General features: G+C 48.3%; 1 pseudogene; it reads left to right on the top strand.

Annotated features, from left to right (window-relative positions):
- Positions 1–259: 259 nt before the first annotated feature.
- On the top strand, positions 260–1079 carry LOC123186814 (germin-like protein 8-14; annotated as a pseudogene).
- Positions 1080–13503: the final 12424 nt, after the last annotated feature.

Here is a 13503-nt window from a genome sequence, read left to right as displayed (position 1 = left end):
ACGTGCATGCGGTTAACCACACGCAACCGGCCTGCCTCATCCTTGACTTGACTCTAAGTTGAGTATATATATAGTTGATGAATTTCAAGTTGCATATATATATATATATATATATTATATGGTTGATCAATTTCAAGTTGGATTGGTTGTGTAGTGACTGGATCAAATTTGGATTTGGATATCCATTTGCACCACCCCTATGTTCTCCTAGTCCTATATATATACATGAGTATGATATAAACATGTACGTACACCCTCAAGAATCATAAACGCCATGGCAAAGATTGTGCTCCTCCTCTCCCTGCTGCTGCTCTTTTGGTGTGTCGCCCAGGCCCAGCTGGCCAAGGAGTTCTGCGTGGCCGACCTGGGCAGCAGCGACACGCCGGCCGGCTACCCGTGCAAGCCCCAGGCCGCGGTCACCGCCGACGACTTCTACTACCGCGGCCTGGGCACCACAGGCCCGACCGTGAACCCGTTCAAGATCAGCTTGTCCTCGGCCTTCGTCACCAGCTTCCCCGGCGTGAACGGGCTGGGCATCTCGGCGGCGCGCGTCGACTTCGCCGTAGGAGGCGTGGTGCCGCTGCACTGGCACCCGGCGGCCACGGAGCTCATCTTCGTGGTGGAGGGCACCCTGTCGTGCGGCTTCATCAGCGCCACCTCCAACAACAGGGTCTACACCAACACCCTGTACAAGGGCGACATGATGGTGCTCCCGCAGGGCCAGCCGCACTTCCAGTACAACCTCGGCAACACCACCGCCGTGCAGCAGCCCCAACCCCGGCGTGCAGACCCTCGACTTTGCGCTCTTCGCCAACAACCTCCCGTCGGAGGTGCTCACCAAGGTCACCCTCCTCGACGACTTGCAGGTCAAGAAGCTCAAGGCGCTCTTCGGCGGCACCGGATGAGCCTCAGCTCTTCTCCATCGCTCGCCAGCCCTCCCCCGGGGTTGAACTTGAACTTGAATTGGTCGTGCTCGTGCTTCTCCGGCTTGATTTACTTTATTATTCTATCATCTTTTAAAATATTTTGTTATTTGTATGCATGCATGTATGTATGTGGGGTGAAATTTTCAGAATTTTTGTGCTCTTCCGGTCTTGAAGAGATTTAATTTAGAGCTTGTAGCTGTCCGGCTCTTTTGAGCTTCATGGACCCGCTTCAGCTTTGCCGATGAAGCTGAATCAGGAAATATGAAACAAACAACTAATTCGTTTGAGATCCAACTTTACAAGTGAAAATTGAATATAGAAATTGAAACAAGCAACTATTTCGAATCAGCTTTCCTAGCGAAGTGAATCTACAGTTGACTCGAATCAAATCAAAGCTGAAACAAATAGGACCGCGGAATGAGCTTTGCCAGTGAAGCAAATCCACAAACAATTTGAATCCAATCAAAGCTGAAACAAGCAGGGCCTAAACAAACATGGTCTAATTAATTTGGGCAGGGGATTTCATTCTAGAGTATGGTTTCCATTTTCTTCTTTTTGCTGATGTTGAGAGACGTACATATGATAAATAATAATACAAGCTTTATTTTGGCTTCCCTGCACCAACAACATACAATTTATTACTTGTCTAGACCGTCTTATATTTCTTTATAGATGGGGTACGTACTATAAGTCTATAACTAGCTCAAAGCAATAAAGACACCAATCAGCAACAAAGCAATAACTGCATGTGCGTTGCCAATCTAGCAACAGTCACAACGGTTCCCTCGTTCCCCATCGAGTGGATGCTCCCCTCCACTTTTGCGTCCCCTCCAGTTGTATATAAAGACTGATCATCAATGAAATTGATCCCGGTTGGATTCTTTTACAACTCTCGTTTTTACTCATCAAAGTCTGGCAGAAGCACATCGAGCATCCTTGACGATGACGACGGTGGATAATGCAGCCAGGCTTGCGGACCGGCACTCCAAAACACAGGGCGATGGTGGCAGTGCACGTCCAACGCTATTGGCGATATAACTATTTGTGTAAGCTGCCCAGGAGGGGCCGGGTTACACAAAGAAGACTTACCAGAGAAAAGCCCAAGACCAAAGCATGAAGATGGCGGTTCATAGAGGGCTTAAGGCCCACAGACGACTTAAGGCCCGTTGTAGTAAACCGCCATAATGGCATGACTTGTATCATAAGGTAGTTTTAACTAGTCACCGAGCCGGACATTGTTATAAGCCGGCCGGGACTCTGTAGGCCACAGGGCGTCAACCCGTGTATATAAGGGGACGACCTGCTAGCGGCTTAGGGCAAGAAACAACTCATCGATAACCGGGCATAGCGTATCTCGCTCCCTGGTCATTGAAGCATCAATACCAACCCAACTAGACGTAGGCCTTACCTTCACCGTAAGGGGCCGAACTAGTATAAACCCTCTCGTGTTCTTTGTCCCGATTAAACCCTTCAAGCTTCCTAGTTGCGATGGCTCCACAACTAAGTCCTTTCACGAGGACATCTGACGTGACAATTCCACGACAGTTGGCGCCCACCGTGGGGCCAGCGCATGGTGGATTTGAGTTCTTGAAGGGCAACTTCGAAGGGCTCAAGGGATACGTAGTGGGCCGGATGACCAAGAGTCGTCGCGGCAAGATCTACATCGACGACGAAGGCTGGGGCCCCGACACCGGCTCAATTGAGTACCGGTACCGGGTCCCCTTCGGAGGGATCCATGTCTTCATCGGCCGGATTGGTGAGCCGGGGCCTGAGCCGGACAACTGCACCGACCTCGTCAAGACGGCTCGGCGTGCGAAACCTGCCCGAGCTCAACCCGGCATGGAGCGTGTCTTTGTGGGCTGCGTCCACGGAGAAGAGCTTTCTGAAGGACCTGAAGATGGTGGTGAGACGGCCATCCACTCTGACGGTGATTCGTCCGCCGGTTCAACAGATTCTCTGTATCAAGTTCAAGATGGTGTGCTCGGGGGCTGTTCTGATGGCTTCAGTATTCCGGACCCCTGTGAGTCGCCGAATTGGGCAGGAGTCTTCATGGCTGGGACTCAACCCGGTCAAAATTCTACGGCCGCTACTACAATTACGTCCGGGATAGGAGCGGCCGGGGCAGGAGGCCCTATGCGCCCGCCGGCTCAAGTGGTGATAGATCTCATGGACAAGCTTATGACACTGTTAACCATCATGGTTATCCCTGCAAACAAAGATGAGCATGACACGGAGGTGGCACGGGTACGTGAGGACATAGCTCAGGCCAAGGAGGCCTTGACAGCTGAGGATACTAGACTAGCTACAGAGCGGGCGGCTCTCGACGCCCGGGCACAGCGGTTGCAGTCAGAGGCTTACCAGCTCACTATGAGCTTAAACGCGTCCAATGAGGTAATGAGGAGGAGACACCAGAAGACCCAATCCCGGTTACCTCTGAATTAAGACCCTCGGGTTCTTTTCGCTACACCCGGAGCCGGCCCAAGTAACCCGCCAGATGTCAGTCAGTTCATGACATCCGGAGCAGGAGGACCGGCTCAGCGTCGAGAGATGCCACCTCCTCATGTGAGCATGGCACCACCGCGTTATGTGCCGATACCGGAGGGTCACTTTTCCAACCCTATGGAGAATTTAATCGCATCATCAGCGCGACTGGAGGCTCTTCCAGTGGACGGTGATGATCCAACAGCGGTGGAGACCCGAAGGATCAGGGAACTTGTTCAGACGGCCCTGGCTCAGCAAGAGACCTATTCTTATAGTCGGGATAGGATTCATTCAACTCCTCCGCCTTGGTTAGCACCGCCTCGTCAGAACCGGAGCCCGAGTTACAGCAGGCACATGGAATCTGAAGCTTTGTCAAGCAATGCTCAACGCCGTGACCAACATGGTGGCTATAACCCGGTGCAAGACCGAGTACGTCAGGAGAACGAGCGGGCGGCTCAGCTAGCGGCTCAACAGGCGGCACATCAGGATATTCCAGAGTATCCAATGACTTCTACTGAGATGGGAGTAGCCACCAGAAACGGTGGTGTTCCTTGTTTGATACCGGCTTTGCGCAACGTGCGCCTGTCCAAGGAATTCAAGGGACTTCGAAAGGTGCCGAATTACACGACCGACTTACAGCCTGGAGCCTGGATTGAGAGTTATGAGATGGCCATGGAGCTGTTGGAAGTCAGTGACGCGGCAATAGCTAAATATTTCACCATGATGTTAGATGGAACGGCCCGGTCTTGGTTAAAAAGTTTACCGCCCAATTCCATTGGTTCGTGGGAGGAGTTAAAAGCCTGTTTTATCCAGAACTTCAAGGACACCTGTAAGCAATCTATGTCAATCGTGGACTTGACGAATTGTAAGCAGGGGGAGGGCGAATCCACCACCCATTGGGTACGCCGGGTCAAGGAGATCATTCATTCATCTGATAAGATGGATGCCGGCTCTGCAGTCCTCATGTTAGAGAAAAATTGCAGCTTTGAGCCGCTGAGGCAGAAGCTGGGGCGCCTTAAGCGTGACTGCAGAGATATGGGTACGTTGATGGCGGCTTTAGTCAAATATGCCGATTCTGATAGTACCAAGGATCCCGTGTCTGACGATGAGAAGACAGGGAAGGGAAAAAGGAACGGCAATGGAAAGGGTCAACAACACAACCCGGTGAATCAAAGCGGCAATAAGCGTAAGGCGGACGGTAATCCGGAGCTTGTAGCCAACGCTAATACACAGGGTAACAATCAGAGACGTAAGGGTAAGTGGCCTCGATCCGGCGGGTCAGATCCATCTCTTGAGCAGCTACTCAATGAGCCCTGCCCGAAACACGGCACCCGGGAGTACCCCGCTACGCACCTGTGGAAAGCTTGCGCGATCATGAAGGCGTTTAAAAATTCCAATACCTTTGATGGTACTCATGGATCTGGCGGTGGTTCAGGGGCTGGCGGCTTTCATGGCCCGGGTGGCGGTTCAAATTCTGGTTTTCAAGGACAGCCAGGTGGAAATAATCAGCAGCAATCTGGTCAGGGAGGACAACAGCAGCAGCAGTCGGGTTATCAGAGCCATCCGAAATAGTTGAGTGGTGGGCAGTACCATGTGTTTACCACTAGCTTATGCAAACGTGACCAGAAGGTTCTTAAGAGGGCCCTAAATTCGGTTGAGCCGGCAATTCCTCGTTATTTGAGATGGTCAGAGCAACCCATCATATGTTGCAGAGAGGATCACCCTCCACGAGTCGATAATCCAGGTCAGTTAGCCTTGGTGGTAGCACCCCAGGTTGGTGGATATAAATTCACTAAGGTACTCATGGACGGAGGTAGCAGCATCAATATCCTCTATTATGGTACTTTCCAGCGCATGGGGTTGACTGAGAAGAATCTGAGAACATCCAACACTGTTTTCCATGGGGTGGTTCCAGGCAAGTCGGCTTACCTAGTTGGCAAGATTGAGTTGGAGGTAGCCTTTGGAGATGAATATGATTCCAGGGCTGAGAAATTGACGTCTGAAGTGGTCAAAATCCAGAGTCCATATCACGCTTTGTTTGGGCAACCGACTTATGCTAAGTTCATGGCACGACCGTGTTACGTTTACTTACAGCTCAAGATACCGGGTTACAAGGGCACCATCACCATGCATGGGAGTCGAAAGGTGGCCTTGGAATGTGAAGAAGGCGACACGGCTTACGCTGAGACTGCCTGTGCTGCGGAGGAGCTTAAATTTTACCAAGACAATGTGGACCCGCCGGATATGACCTCCCTCAAGAAACCAACTACTGAGCATGACCCGGCGTTGAAGTTTAAGTCGGCCGCTGAGACAAAGCTTGTTGATTTTACCCCAGGAGACGCCTCTAAGCAGTTCAGTATCAGTGCCAATTTGGATCCTAAATAGGAAAGCGCGCTCATTGAGTTCATCCGTGAGAACCGGGACATCTTTGCATGGAAACCTTCTGACATGCCAGGTGTACTGAGGGAACTCGCTGAGCACACACTCAATATTGATCCAAAGTATAAGCCGGCCAGGCAGTTTCTCCGACGGTTCAACGAAGAGAGACGGAAAGCTATTGGGGAAGAGGTCGCCCGGCTCTTAGCGGCCGGGTTTATTGTTGAAGTTTTTCACTCGGAGTGGTTGGCTAACCCGGTGTTGGTGCTCAAGAAGAACGGCACTTGGCGGATGTGTGTGGATTACACAGACTTAAACAAGGCTTGTCCGGTTGATCCCTTTGCTCTCCCCGTATTGATCAAATCATTGATGCTACGGCGGGTTGTGAATGTTTGAGCTTCTTGGATGCTTACTCTGGTTATCATCAGATCAAGATGGCAGTTAAGGACCAGGAGAACACAACTTTCATCACTCCGTTTGGGGCCTTCTATTATGTATCTATGCCGTTTGGACGCAAGAGTGCCCAAGCGACTTATCAGCGATGCGTGCAGAACTGTTTGCACGATCAAATTGGGCGTAATGTTCATGCTTATGTGGATGACATCATGGTGAAATCCAGAGAAAAGGAAACCCTAATATCCGACTTGAGAGAGACCTTTGACAATCTCCGGGTTTATAAGATGATGCTTAACCCGGCCAAGTGTGTGTTTGGTGTACCTGCAGGCAAGCTCTTGGGTTTTTTTGGTGTCAAACAGAGGCATTGAAGCTAATTCGGAGAAGATCACGGCGATTACCTCTCTGGCTAAGCCGGCGTGTATTAATGATGTTCAGCGCCTGGCGGGACGTGTTGCTGCTTTAAGCCGGTTCATAAGCTGGTTAGGGGAGAAGGCCTTACCGCTATATCAGATGATGAAGAAAACAGACACTTTCGTCTGGAGCGATGCTGCTAACACTACCTTTGAAGATTTAAAGAGACAGTTGTCTGAGACACCCGTTCTTGCGGCTCCCATTGATAGAGAGCCGCTATTGTTATATGTGGCTGCTAACTCGCGGGCCGTCAGTGTTGCCATCGTGGTGGAGCGTAAGGAGGCAGGCAAGGAGCATCCGGTTCAACGGCCGGTTTACTACATCAGCGAGGTGCTCATTGAGTCTAAGCAAAGGTATCCACATTGGCAAAAGCTTGTTTATGGTGTGTTCATGGCAAACCGGAAGCTGAAGCAGTACTTCCAAAGTCATCCTATAACGGTGGTAAGTGCAGCTCCTTTGGGAGACATCATTCAGAACAGGGAGGCCACAGGACGAATCGCCAAGTGGGCTATTGAGCTTGGGCCTTATGATTTGAAGTATATGCCCCGTATTGCCATCAAATCTCAGGCCTTGGTGGACTTTATCAATGATTGGACAAAGTTGCAGGCACCTGAGGAGAAGCCGGACAATACGTATTGGACTATTCACTTTGATGGGTCCAGGCAGTTAGAAGGATCAGGGGCTGGAGTTGTTTTAACTTCCCCTCGAGGTGACAAATTTCATTATGTGCTCCGGCTCATGTTTCCCTGTACTAACAATGCAGCTGAATACGAAGCCTTGCTCCATGGTCTCCGGATGGCTCAGGAGATGAATTTAAGCCGGGTAAGGTGCTTGGGCGACTCAGACCTCGTGGCTCAACAGGTCTTAGGAACGTGGGATTCTAAGGATCCTCTTATGGCAGCTTATCGTCGTGAAGTAGATGCTGTAGCTGGGTACTTCAAAGGGTATCAGGTGGAACACATTGATAGAAGGAAGAATGAGGCGGCTGATGCGTTAAGCCGGTTGGGCTCTCAGCGTAAGCCGGTGCCGCCTAACACCTTTCTTGATGTTCTGCATAATCCTTCTGTCAAGGTATCTACAGAGGAAGAGCTTGTAGTGCCAGACCCGGAGGCATAGTTGGTGGCCGCACTTCACGTCATCACAGATTGGACATTGCCATACTTGGCTTATATGACCCGGGGAGAGCTGCCTGAGGATGAGACCTTGGCAAGACAAATTGTCAGGCGGTCCAAATCCATGACAATTATTAATGGCGAGTTACATCACCTCAGTGTCACAGGGGTGTTCCAGCGTTGTGTGTCACCTGCAGAGGGTCAAGAGATACTTCGAGAGATCCATGAAGGAGATTGTGGTCACCATGCCGGCTCTAAATCTCTGGTGGCCAAGGCCTTCCGTCATGGTTTTTATTGGCTGACGACTCATGCTGACGCAGAGGATCTTGTTAGCAGATATGACGGATGTCAAAAATTCACACGACGAGCTCATGTGCCGGCTCAAGAATTGAGGATGATTCCAATTACTTGGCCGTTCGCAGTCTGGGGGCTTGACATGGTGGGACCCTTCAAGAGGTCTAAGGACAAAAAGACACACCTCCTGGTGGCAGTGGATAAATTTACAGTGGATTGAGGCAGAGCCGGTCAGTCAGTGTGATGCAGCCACAATAGTTCAGTTCATCAAAAAGGTGATCTTTCGTTTTGGTTTTCCACATAGCATCATAACTGATAATGGCACTAATCTCTCCAAGGGTGCAATGGAAGAGTTCTGTCAATGAGAGCATACTCGGCTTGACGTTTCGGCTGTTGCTCATCCTCAATCCAATGGTCAAGCAGAAAGAGCAAATCAGGAGATCTTAAGGGGTATCAAACCACGGCTCTTGGTCCCCTTACAACGGACTCCGGGTTGTTGGGTGGAAGAGTTACCCTCTGTGCTGTGGAGCATCAACACTACGCCTAACAGATCCACGGGTTATACACCTTTTTTCATGGTTTATGGAGCAGAGGCAGTTCTGCCAAGTGATATCCGACACGACTCGCCCCGGGTGGAGGCTTATGTTGAGGCTGATAATGAAAAACTTGATAGGAGGCACTTGACTTGTTGGATGAGGAGCGAGACTTGGCAATAGCCCGCTCAGCGATTTACCAGCAAGACCTTCGTCGCTATCACAGCCGCCGGGTCAGAAGCAGAACATTTCAGGAAGGCGACTTAGTGCTCCGGCTCATCCAGGATCAGTCCAATATGCACAAGCTATCCCCTCCTTGGGAAGGACCCTTTGTGGTCAGTAAGAATCTGAACAACGGGTCATACTACCTCATTAATATTCGGGAGCACAAAGACTCACGTAAGTCGGAGGAGGAGACCCACCGGCCGTGGAATGTAGCCCATCTTCAGCCTTACTATACTTAAGCCATCGGCTCTTAAGATGTATATATTTTTTGACAATGTCTATATTATATAAAGTAATAAAGCAGGACCTCCGTCCTTTTTCACCCTCAAAAGTTTATATGTCTTTTTGTCAGATGGTGGAAACAACCAACAGGGAGCGGATCATATCTGAATCTGGCTTTACCTTTGGTCCGGCTTATGATCATATCTGGATCTAGCCATGATCACTTGGGGGCTTCCTAGCCATCATCAGCCGGAGAAGTGTCCTGACAGTAGAACCACGTTTGGTTCCAAGATTTTGGGTGACTCGGCAGCTCAGCATAAGGAAAAAGGCAGTCTCTCCGTCGTTGGATCAAGATGCCGCCAAGCTCAAGATTGGGCCCGTTGGCACGTTCATTTTGCCGGTTCATATAGAAAAGTTCCCTGAACAATAGCAGGCTTGGCTCCTCTCCCAGGTACACCTCGCAGAAGACTTGGAAATTGCAAATATTTGCCACGGAATTGGGTCCGATGTCTTGAGGTCTAAGGTCAAAGAAATTCAAAACTTCCCTGAAGAATTTTGAGCCGGGAGGGGCAAATCCCCGGCTCATGTGATCCGTAAAAACTATCACCTCCCCGTCCTTGGGATTAGGCTTCTCTTCAGACGGGCCAGGGACACGATAAGACATGACCTCCCTTTTTGGTAGATGGCCAGATTTCACGAACTTAGCCAGTTTGCTCTTGGTAACTATGGATGGGACCCAATTGCAGGTTACAGGGGCCTTGGCCGCCTTAGGATCCATGACAACAGTTGGCCTATGACAAAATAAGAAGATCCGGTTCAATTTTAACCAGGGAGAAAAATTCTAATTATTCAAGGTGGCGGCTTAAGGAGGGGCCTAATGATATAAGGATGACTGTGCAACAATATTTAAGCCGCTACAAGTATCAAGAGCAGTTCAAAATTCTTCAGGTCATGAGGAGCAACTAAGGTTCTGTGTCATTTATTTAAAGCCGGACACCCCGACAGTTGTGCTTAAGGGCATTTACCAGAAAAAGTTTTTCCGGGTGATAAAAACAAGTTTCACAGATGACAACTATTATTCTGGATCAAATTGTTGCTCTGAAAAGGAAATTTTCTAGACCTAAAAAACACGGCAGAGAAGTTCATACACTCGAAGAGGGTTTCCAAACAAGGGAAATGAGATCTGTTTCTATGCAAGATAAACACAAACAATTACCGCAGCAGTTCTACGTAGTTTTTATGATCTAAACAGGGCATTGGAGGTGAAAACTAGCGAGGGTTTGCTTCGGGCGGTGATGAACGTTGACAAACTCAACAAAGTTCCAATGCAGATCTAAGAAGGGGAAGGAGAGGAACTTACGGATGCGGACGAGCTGCGGAGGTTCGCCGTCGATCTCTGGTCAGAGTCAGGTCGATGCAGCGGCCCGAGTCGGTGAAGACGAGGGGTTCGACGGCGGCGGTGGCGGAGCTCAAGAGGAAGCAAGAGGAAGAGGACGACTAAAAGAAGGAAGAGTGAAAGACCTAGGTCGCCCTATTTATAAGGGAAGACTGACCAAGATGGCACGAGAAACGAGGAGACCAAAACATCATTATCTAGCGGCCCCGACGCCTCGATTCTCGGAATGGTCAGTAAAGGCAAAGATCCATTGGAAGATATGACAGAGTAAAAATAAGTTTTATTGAAGATGACGTCATGGTGATTTAACCCGGACCCAGATGATGACGTCACGGCGGGTTAAAATTTTCATGCAAGACAAAAGATTAAGGACAATTCCATAAGGTATTTCAAGATTGACATGAACAGGTTCAAATCAATCTGGGGCCTAATGTTGGGGATATAACTATTTGTGTAAGCCGCCCAGGAGGGGCCGGGTTACACAAAGAAGACTTACCAGAGAAAAGCCCAAGACCAAAGCATGAAGATGGCGGTTCATAGAGGGCTTAAGGCCCACAGGCGACTTAAGGCCCGTTGTAGTAAACCGCCATAATGGCATGACTTGTATCATAAGGTAGTTTTAACTAGTCACCGAGCCGGACACTGTTATAAGCCGGCCGGGACTCTGTAGGCCACAGGGCATCAACCCGTGTATATAAGGGGACGACCTGCTGGCGGCTTAGGGCAAGAAACAACTCATCGATAACCGGGCATAGCGTATCTCGCTCCCTGGTCTCGAAACATCAATACCAACCCAACTAGACGTAGGCCTTACCTTCACCGTAAGGGGCCGAACTAGTATAAACCCTCTCGTGTCCTTTGTCCCGATTAACCCCTTCAAGCTTCCTAGTTGCGATGGCTCCACAACTAAGTCCTTTCACGAGGACATCTGACGTGACAATTCCACGACAAACGCGCAGCGTAGTGTGACCTCGTACTCCGAAGAGGAGATGCCTCGATCGCGCATGCCACGAGTGGTGGCTTGGTGTCACAATCGCGCAAGCATAGGACACCCAACCGCTGCAGCCGAGCGAGGTCGCTAGAAATGCGGCGCGGCGGCTTAAAAAGCACGGTGTCGTCGAGGCTGGAGACCGGTCCACAGAGTCGCTAGCACAACCTAGCCGTACGTGCAGCAATGTGGCTTGAACAGCACGACCCAGCAGGACGAGGAGCGTTGGCTCAGTTGGCCCATGGATGTCTAACACTAACTTGAAAACCCAGAGTCTAGGTTCCACCATAATCACATTTGTTAAGTGTGCTCCGTGCTATAGTTGATATAGCAAAGTATGTTGCTTTACACTTCATCTGACACCACCTGCACCAGGTTCTCAAAATAGAGTGTGTGATGAAGGTGAATTCTCCAACACTCTGGAACTCCTTAAATGGAGTGATATCACCAGCAGAGGGTGGTAATTACACATGAAGTGTATACAAAATGGACACTCGTCTGATTTCATATGACTTTGAGTCAGTGGCAACATACAACTCCAATGTCCATCAAATCAACTGAGAATTGAGATTCCGCAATAGTGCGGTTTTAGATGCTAATCTTATCGATGAAATGTGTTCCACTTCCAATCCTTTTATGAGGATTTCTGACTGAATAGTTTTGTCAATGGTGAAGGAAAGTGGAGACATGATGAGAAGCAGAGATGAATGGAGCACAAAATGCCAAAAGTCATTTCGGAGAATGACAATGCTAGCAGCTCTAAAGTTGCTATGGTGTGGTCATATGAGTAACATCGAAAGGAAATATGATACTTTCAAGCATTTGGTGGGTCTGAAAGTGCACTCAATTGGCACGAGCAACAAGGCTCATGGGAAAAGAAATGTGGGAAACCATGTCCAAGCTCAGCAAAATGGAGATTCACTATTGAATGTCGATGGCATATTAGTGGACTTCGCTTATAGTGACATGTATGGAGACCAAATTTCGTCTTCTGGATTTGTCAGGTATTATTATTATGTCCACAAACATATTACGTGTCATGAAACATATTATGTCCATCGACATTATATGGTAGCTATGTCATCAGACATGATGCTTGTGGTATGTGATCTGACATATGCAACTTATAATGTATGTACTATTTCTATATGAGTTCATTCATATGTTGAAATTGATTTATTTCTCTTTAGAAAAATATGGAAATAATCCAATTGAGAAGAAAATGTGTTAAGTGGAAACTAGGTCTACTAACACGATATTTAGGGAGATTAAGTGTTTCCAAGCTCTTGATAAGAGTATTGGAAAAATCATGACAATTGTTGGTCATGATAGGGTAATTGTTGGTTCTGGTCAAACCACAATTGCACTCCCTGGGGGTACTACATGATAATCTTGGATGCATTGGTGTATCTAGATTCTACTCGTACCTTGCTGAGATTTAAGGATATACGTAGTGGTTTCTATGTCGAAACCCATAAAGTGAGTGAGGTTGAAAGCCTACTCTTGACTCAGCAAAATGGATTTGAATGAAATCCTAGAGTAAATGTATTCTCTATCTTTTGGATTATACTATACATACATTAAGTCAGATATGCATTTGGCATACAAAATCATTTTCTATAATCTTGATAAGTTCAAGATATGGAATGGTTGCCTAGATCATCCTTGTATTGGGATGATAAGAAAATTATAGATGGTTCTACTACAGACAATCTAATGGTGTGAATTTCCCAAATTCATTGGATTATGTATACACGATATGTGCAACCAGAAAATTGATCACAAGCCATCTTATGTCAAGATAAAGGTTGAGCCTCTAGACTTCCTTGGATTGGAAATATATGTGATCCAATTCAACCATTATATGGAATATTCAGATATTCCATAGTGCTTTTGGATGCATCAATGGGATGGTCCAATGTGCGTCTTAGTTCTATAAGAACCATGTGCTTTTACAAAGTTGGTTGCTCAGATCAACTTGATGAATCCATCAGAATGGATAATGTCATGTAGCTCACGAGCATTTGATGATTACTGCCTAGATTTAGGCATGAGTGGGGAGCATTGTTGTACTATGTGTACACCTCCAGAATGGTCTTGCGGAATCACTTGTCAAGAGGATAAGTTGATAGCAGGATTGCTC

This window comes from Triticum aestivum, chromosome 2A, assembly GCF_018294505.1.
Source record: "Triticum aestivum cultivar Chinese Spring chromosome 2A, IWGSC CS RefSeq v2.1, whole genome shotgun sequence".
Taxonomy (NCBI): domain Eukaryota; kingdom Viridiplantae; phylum Streptophyta; class Magnoliopsida; order Poales; family Poaceae; genus Triticum; species Triticum aestivum.
The sequence above is the reverse complement of the archived record's forward strand: the minus strand, read 5'-3'. Positions and strand labels throughout refer to the sequence as shown.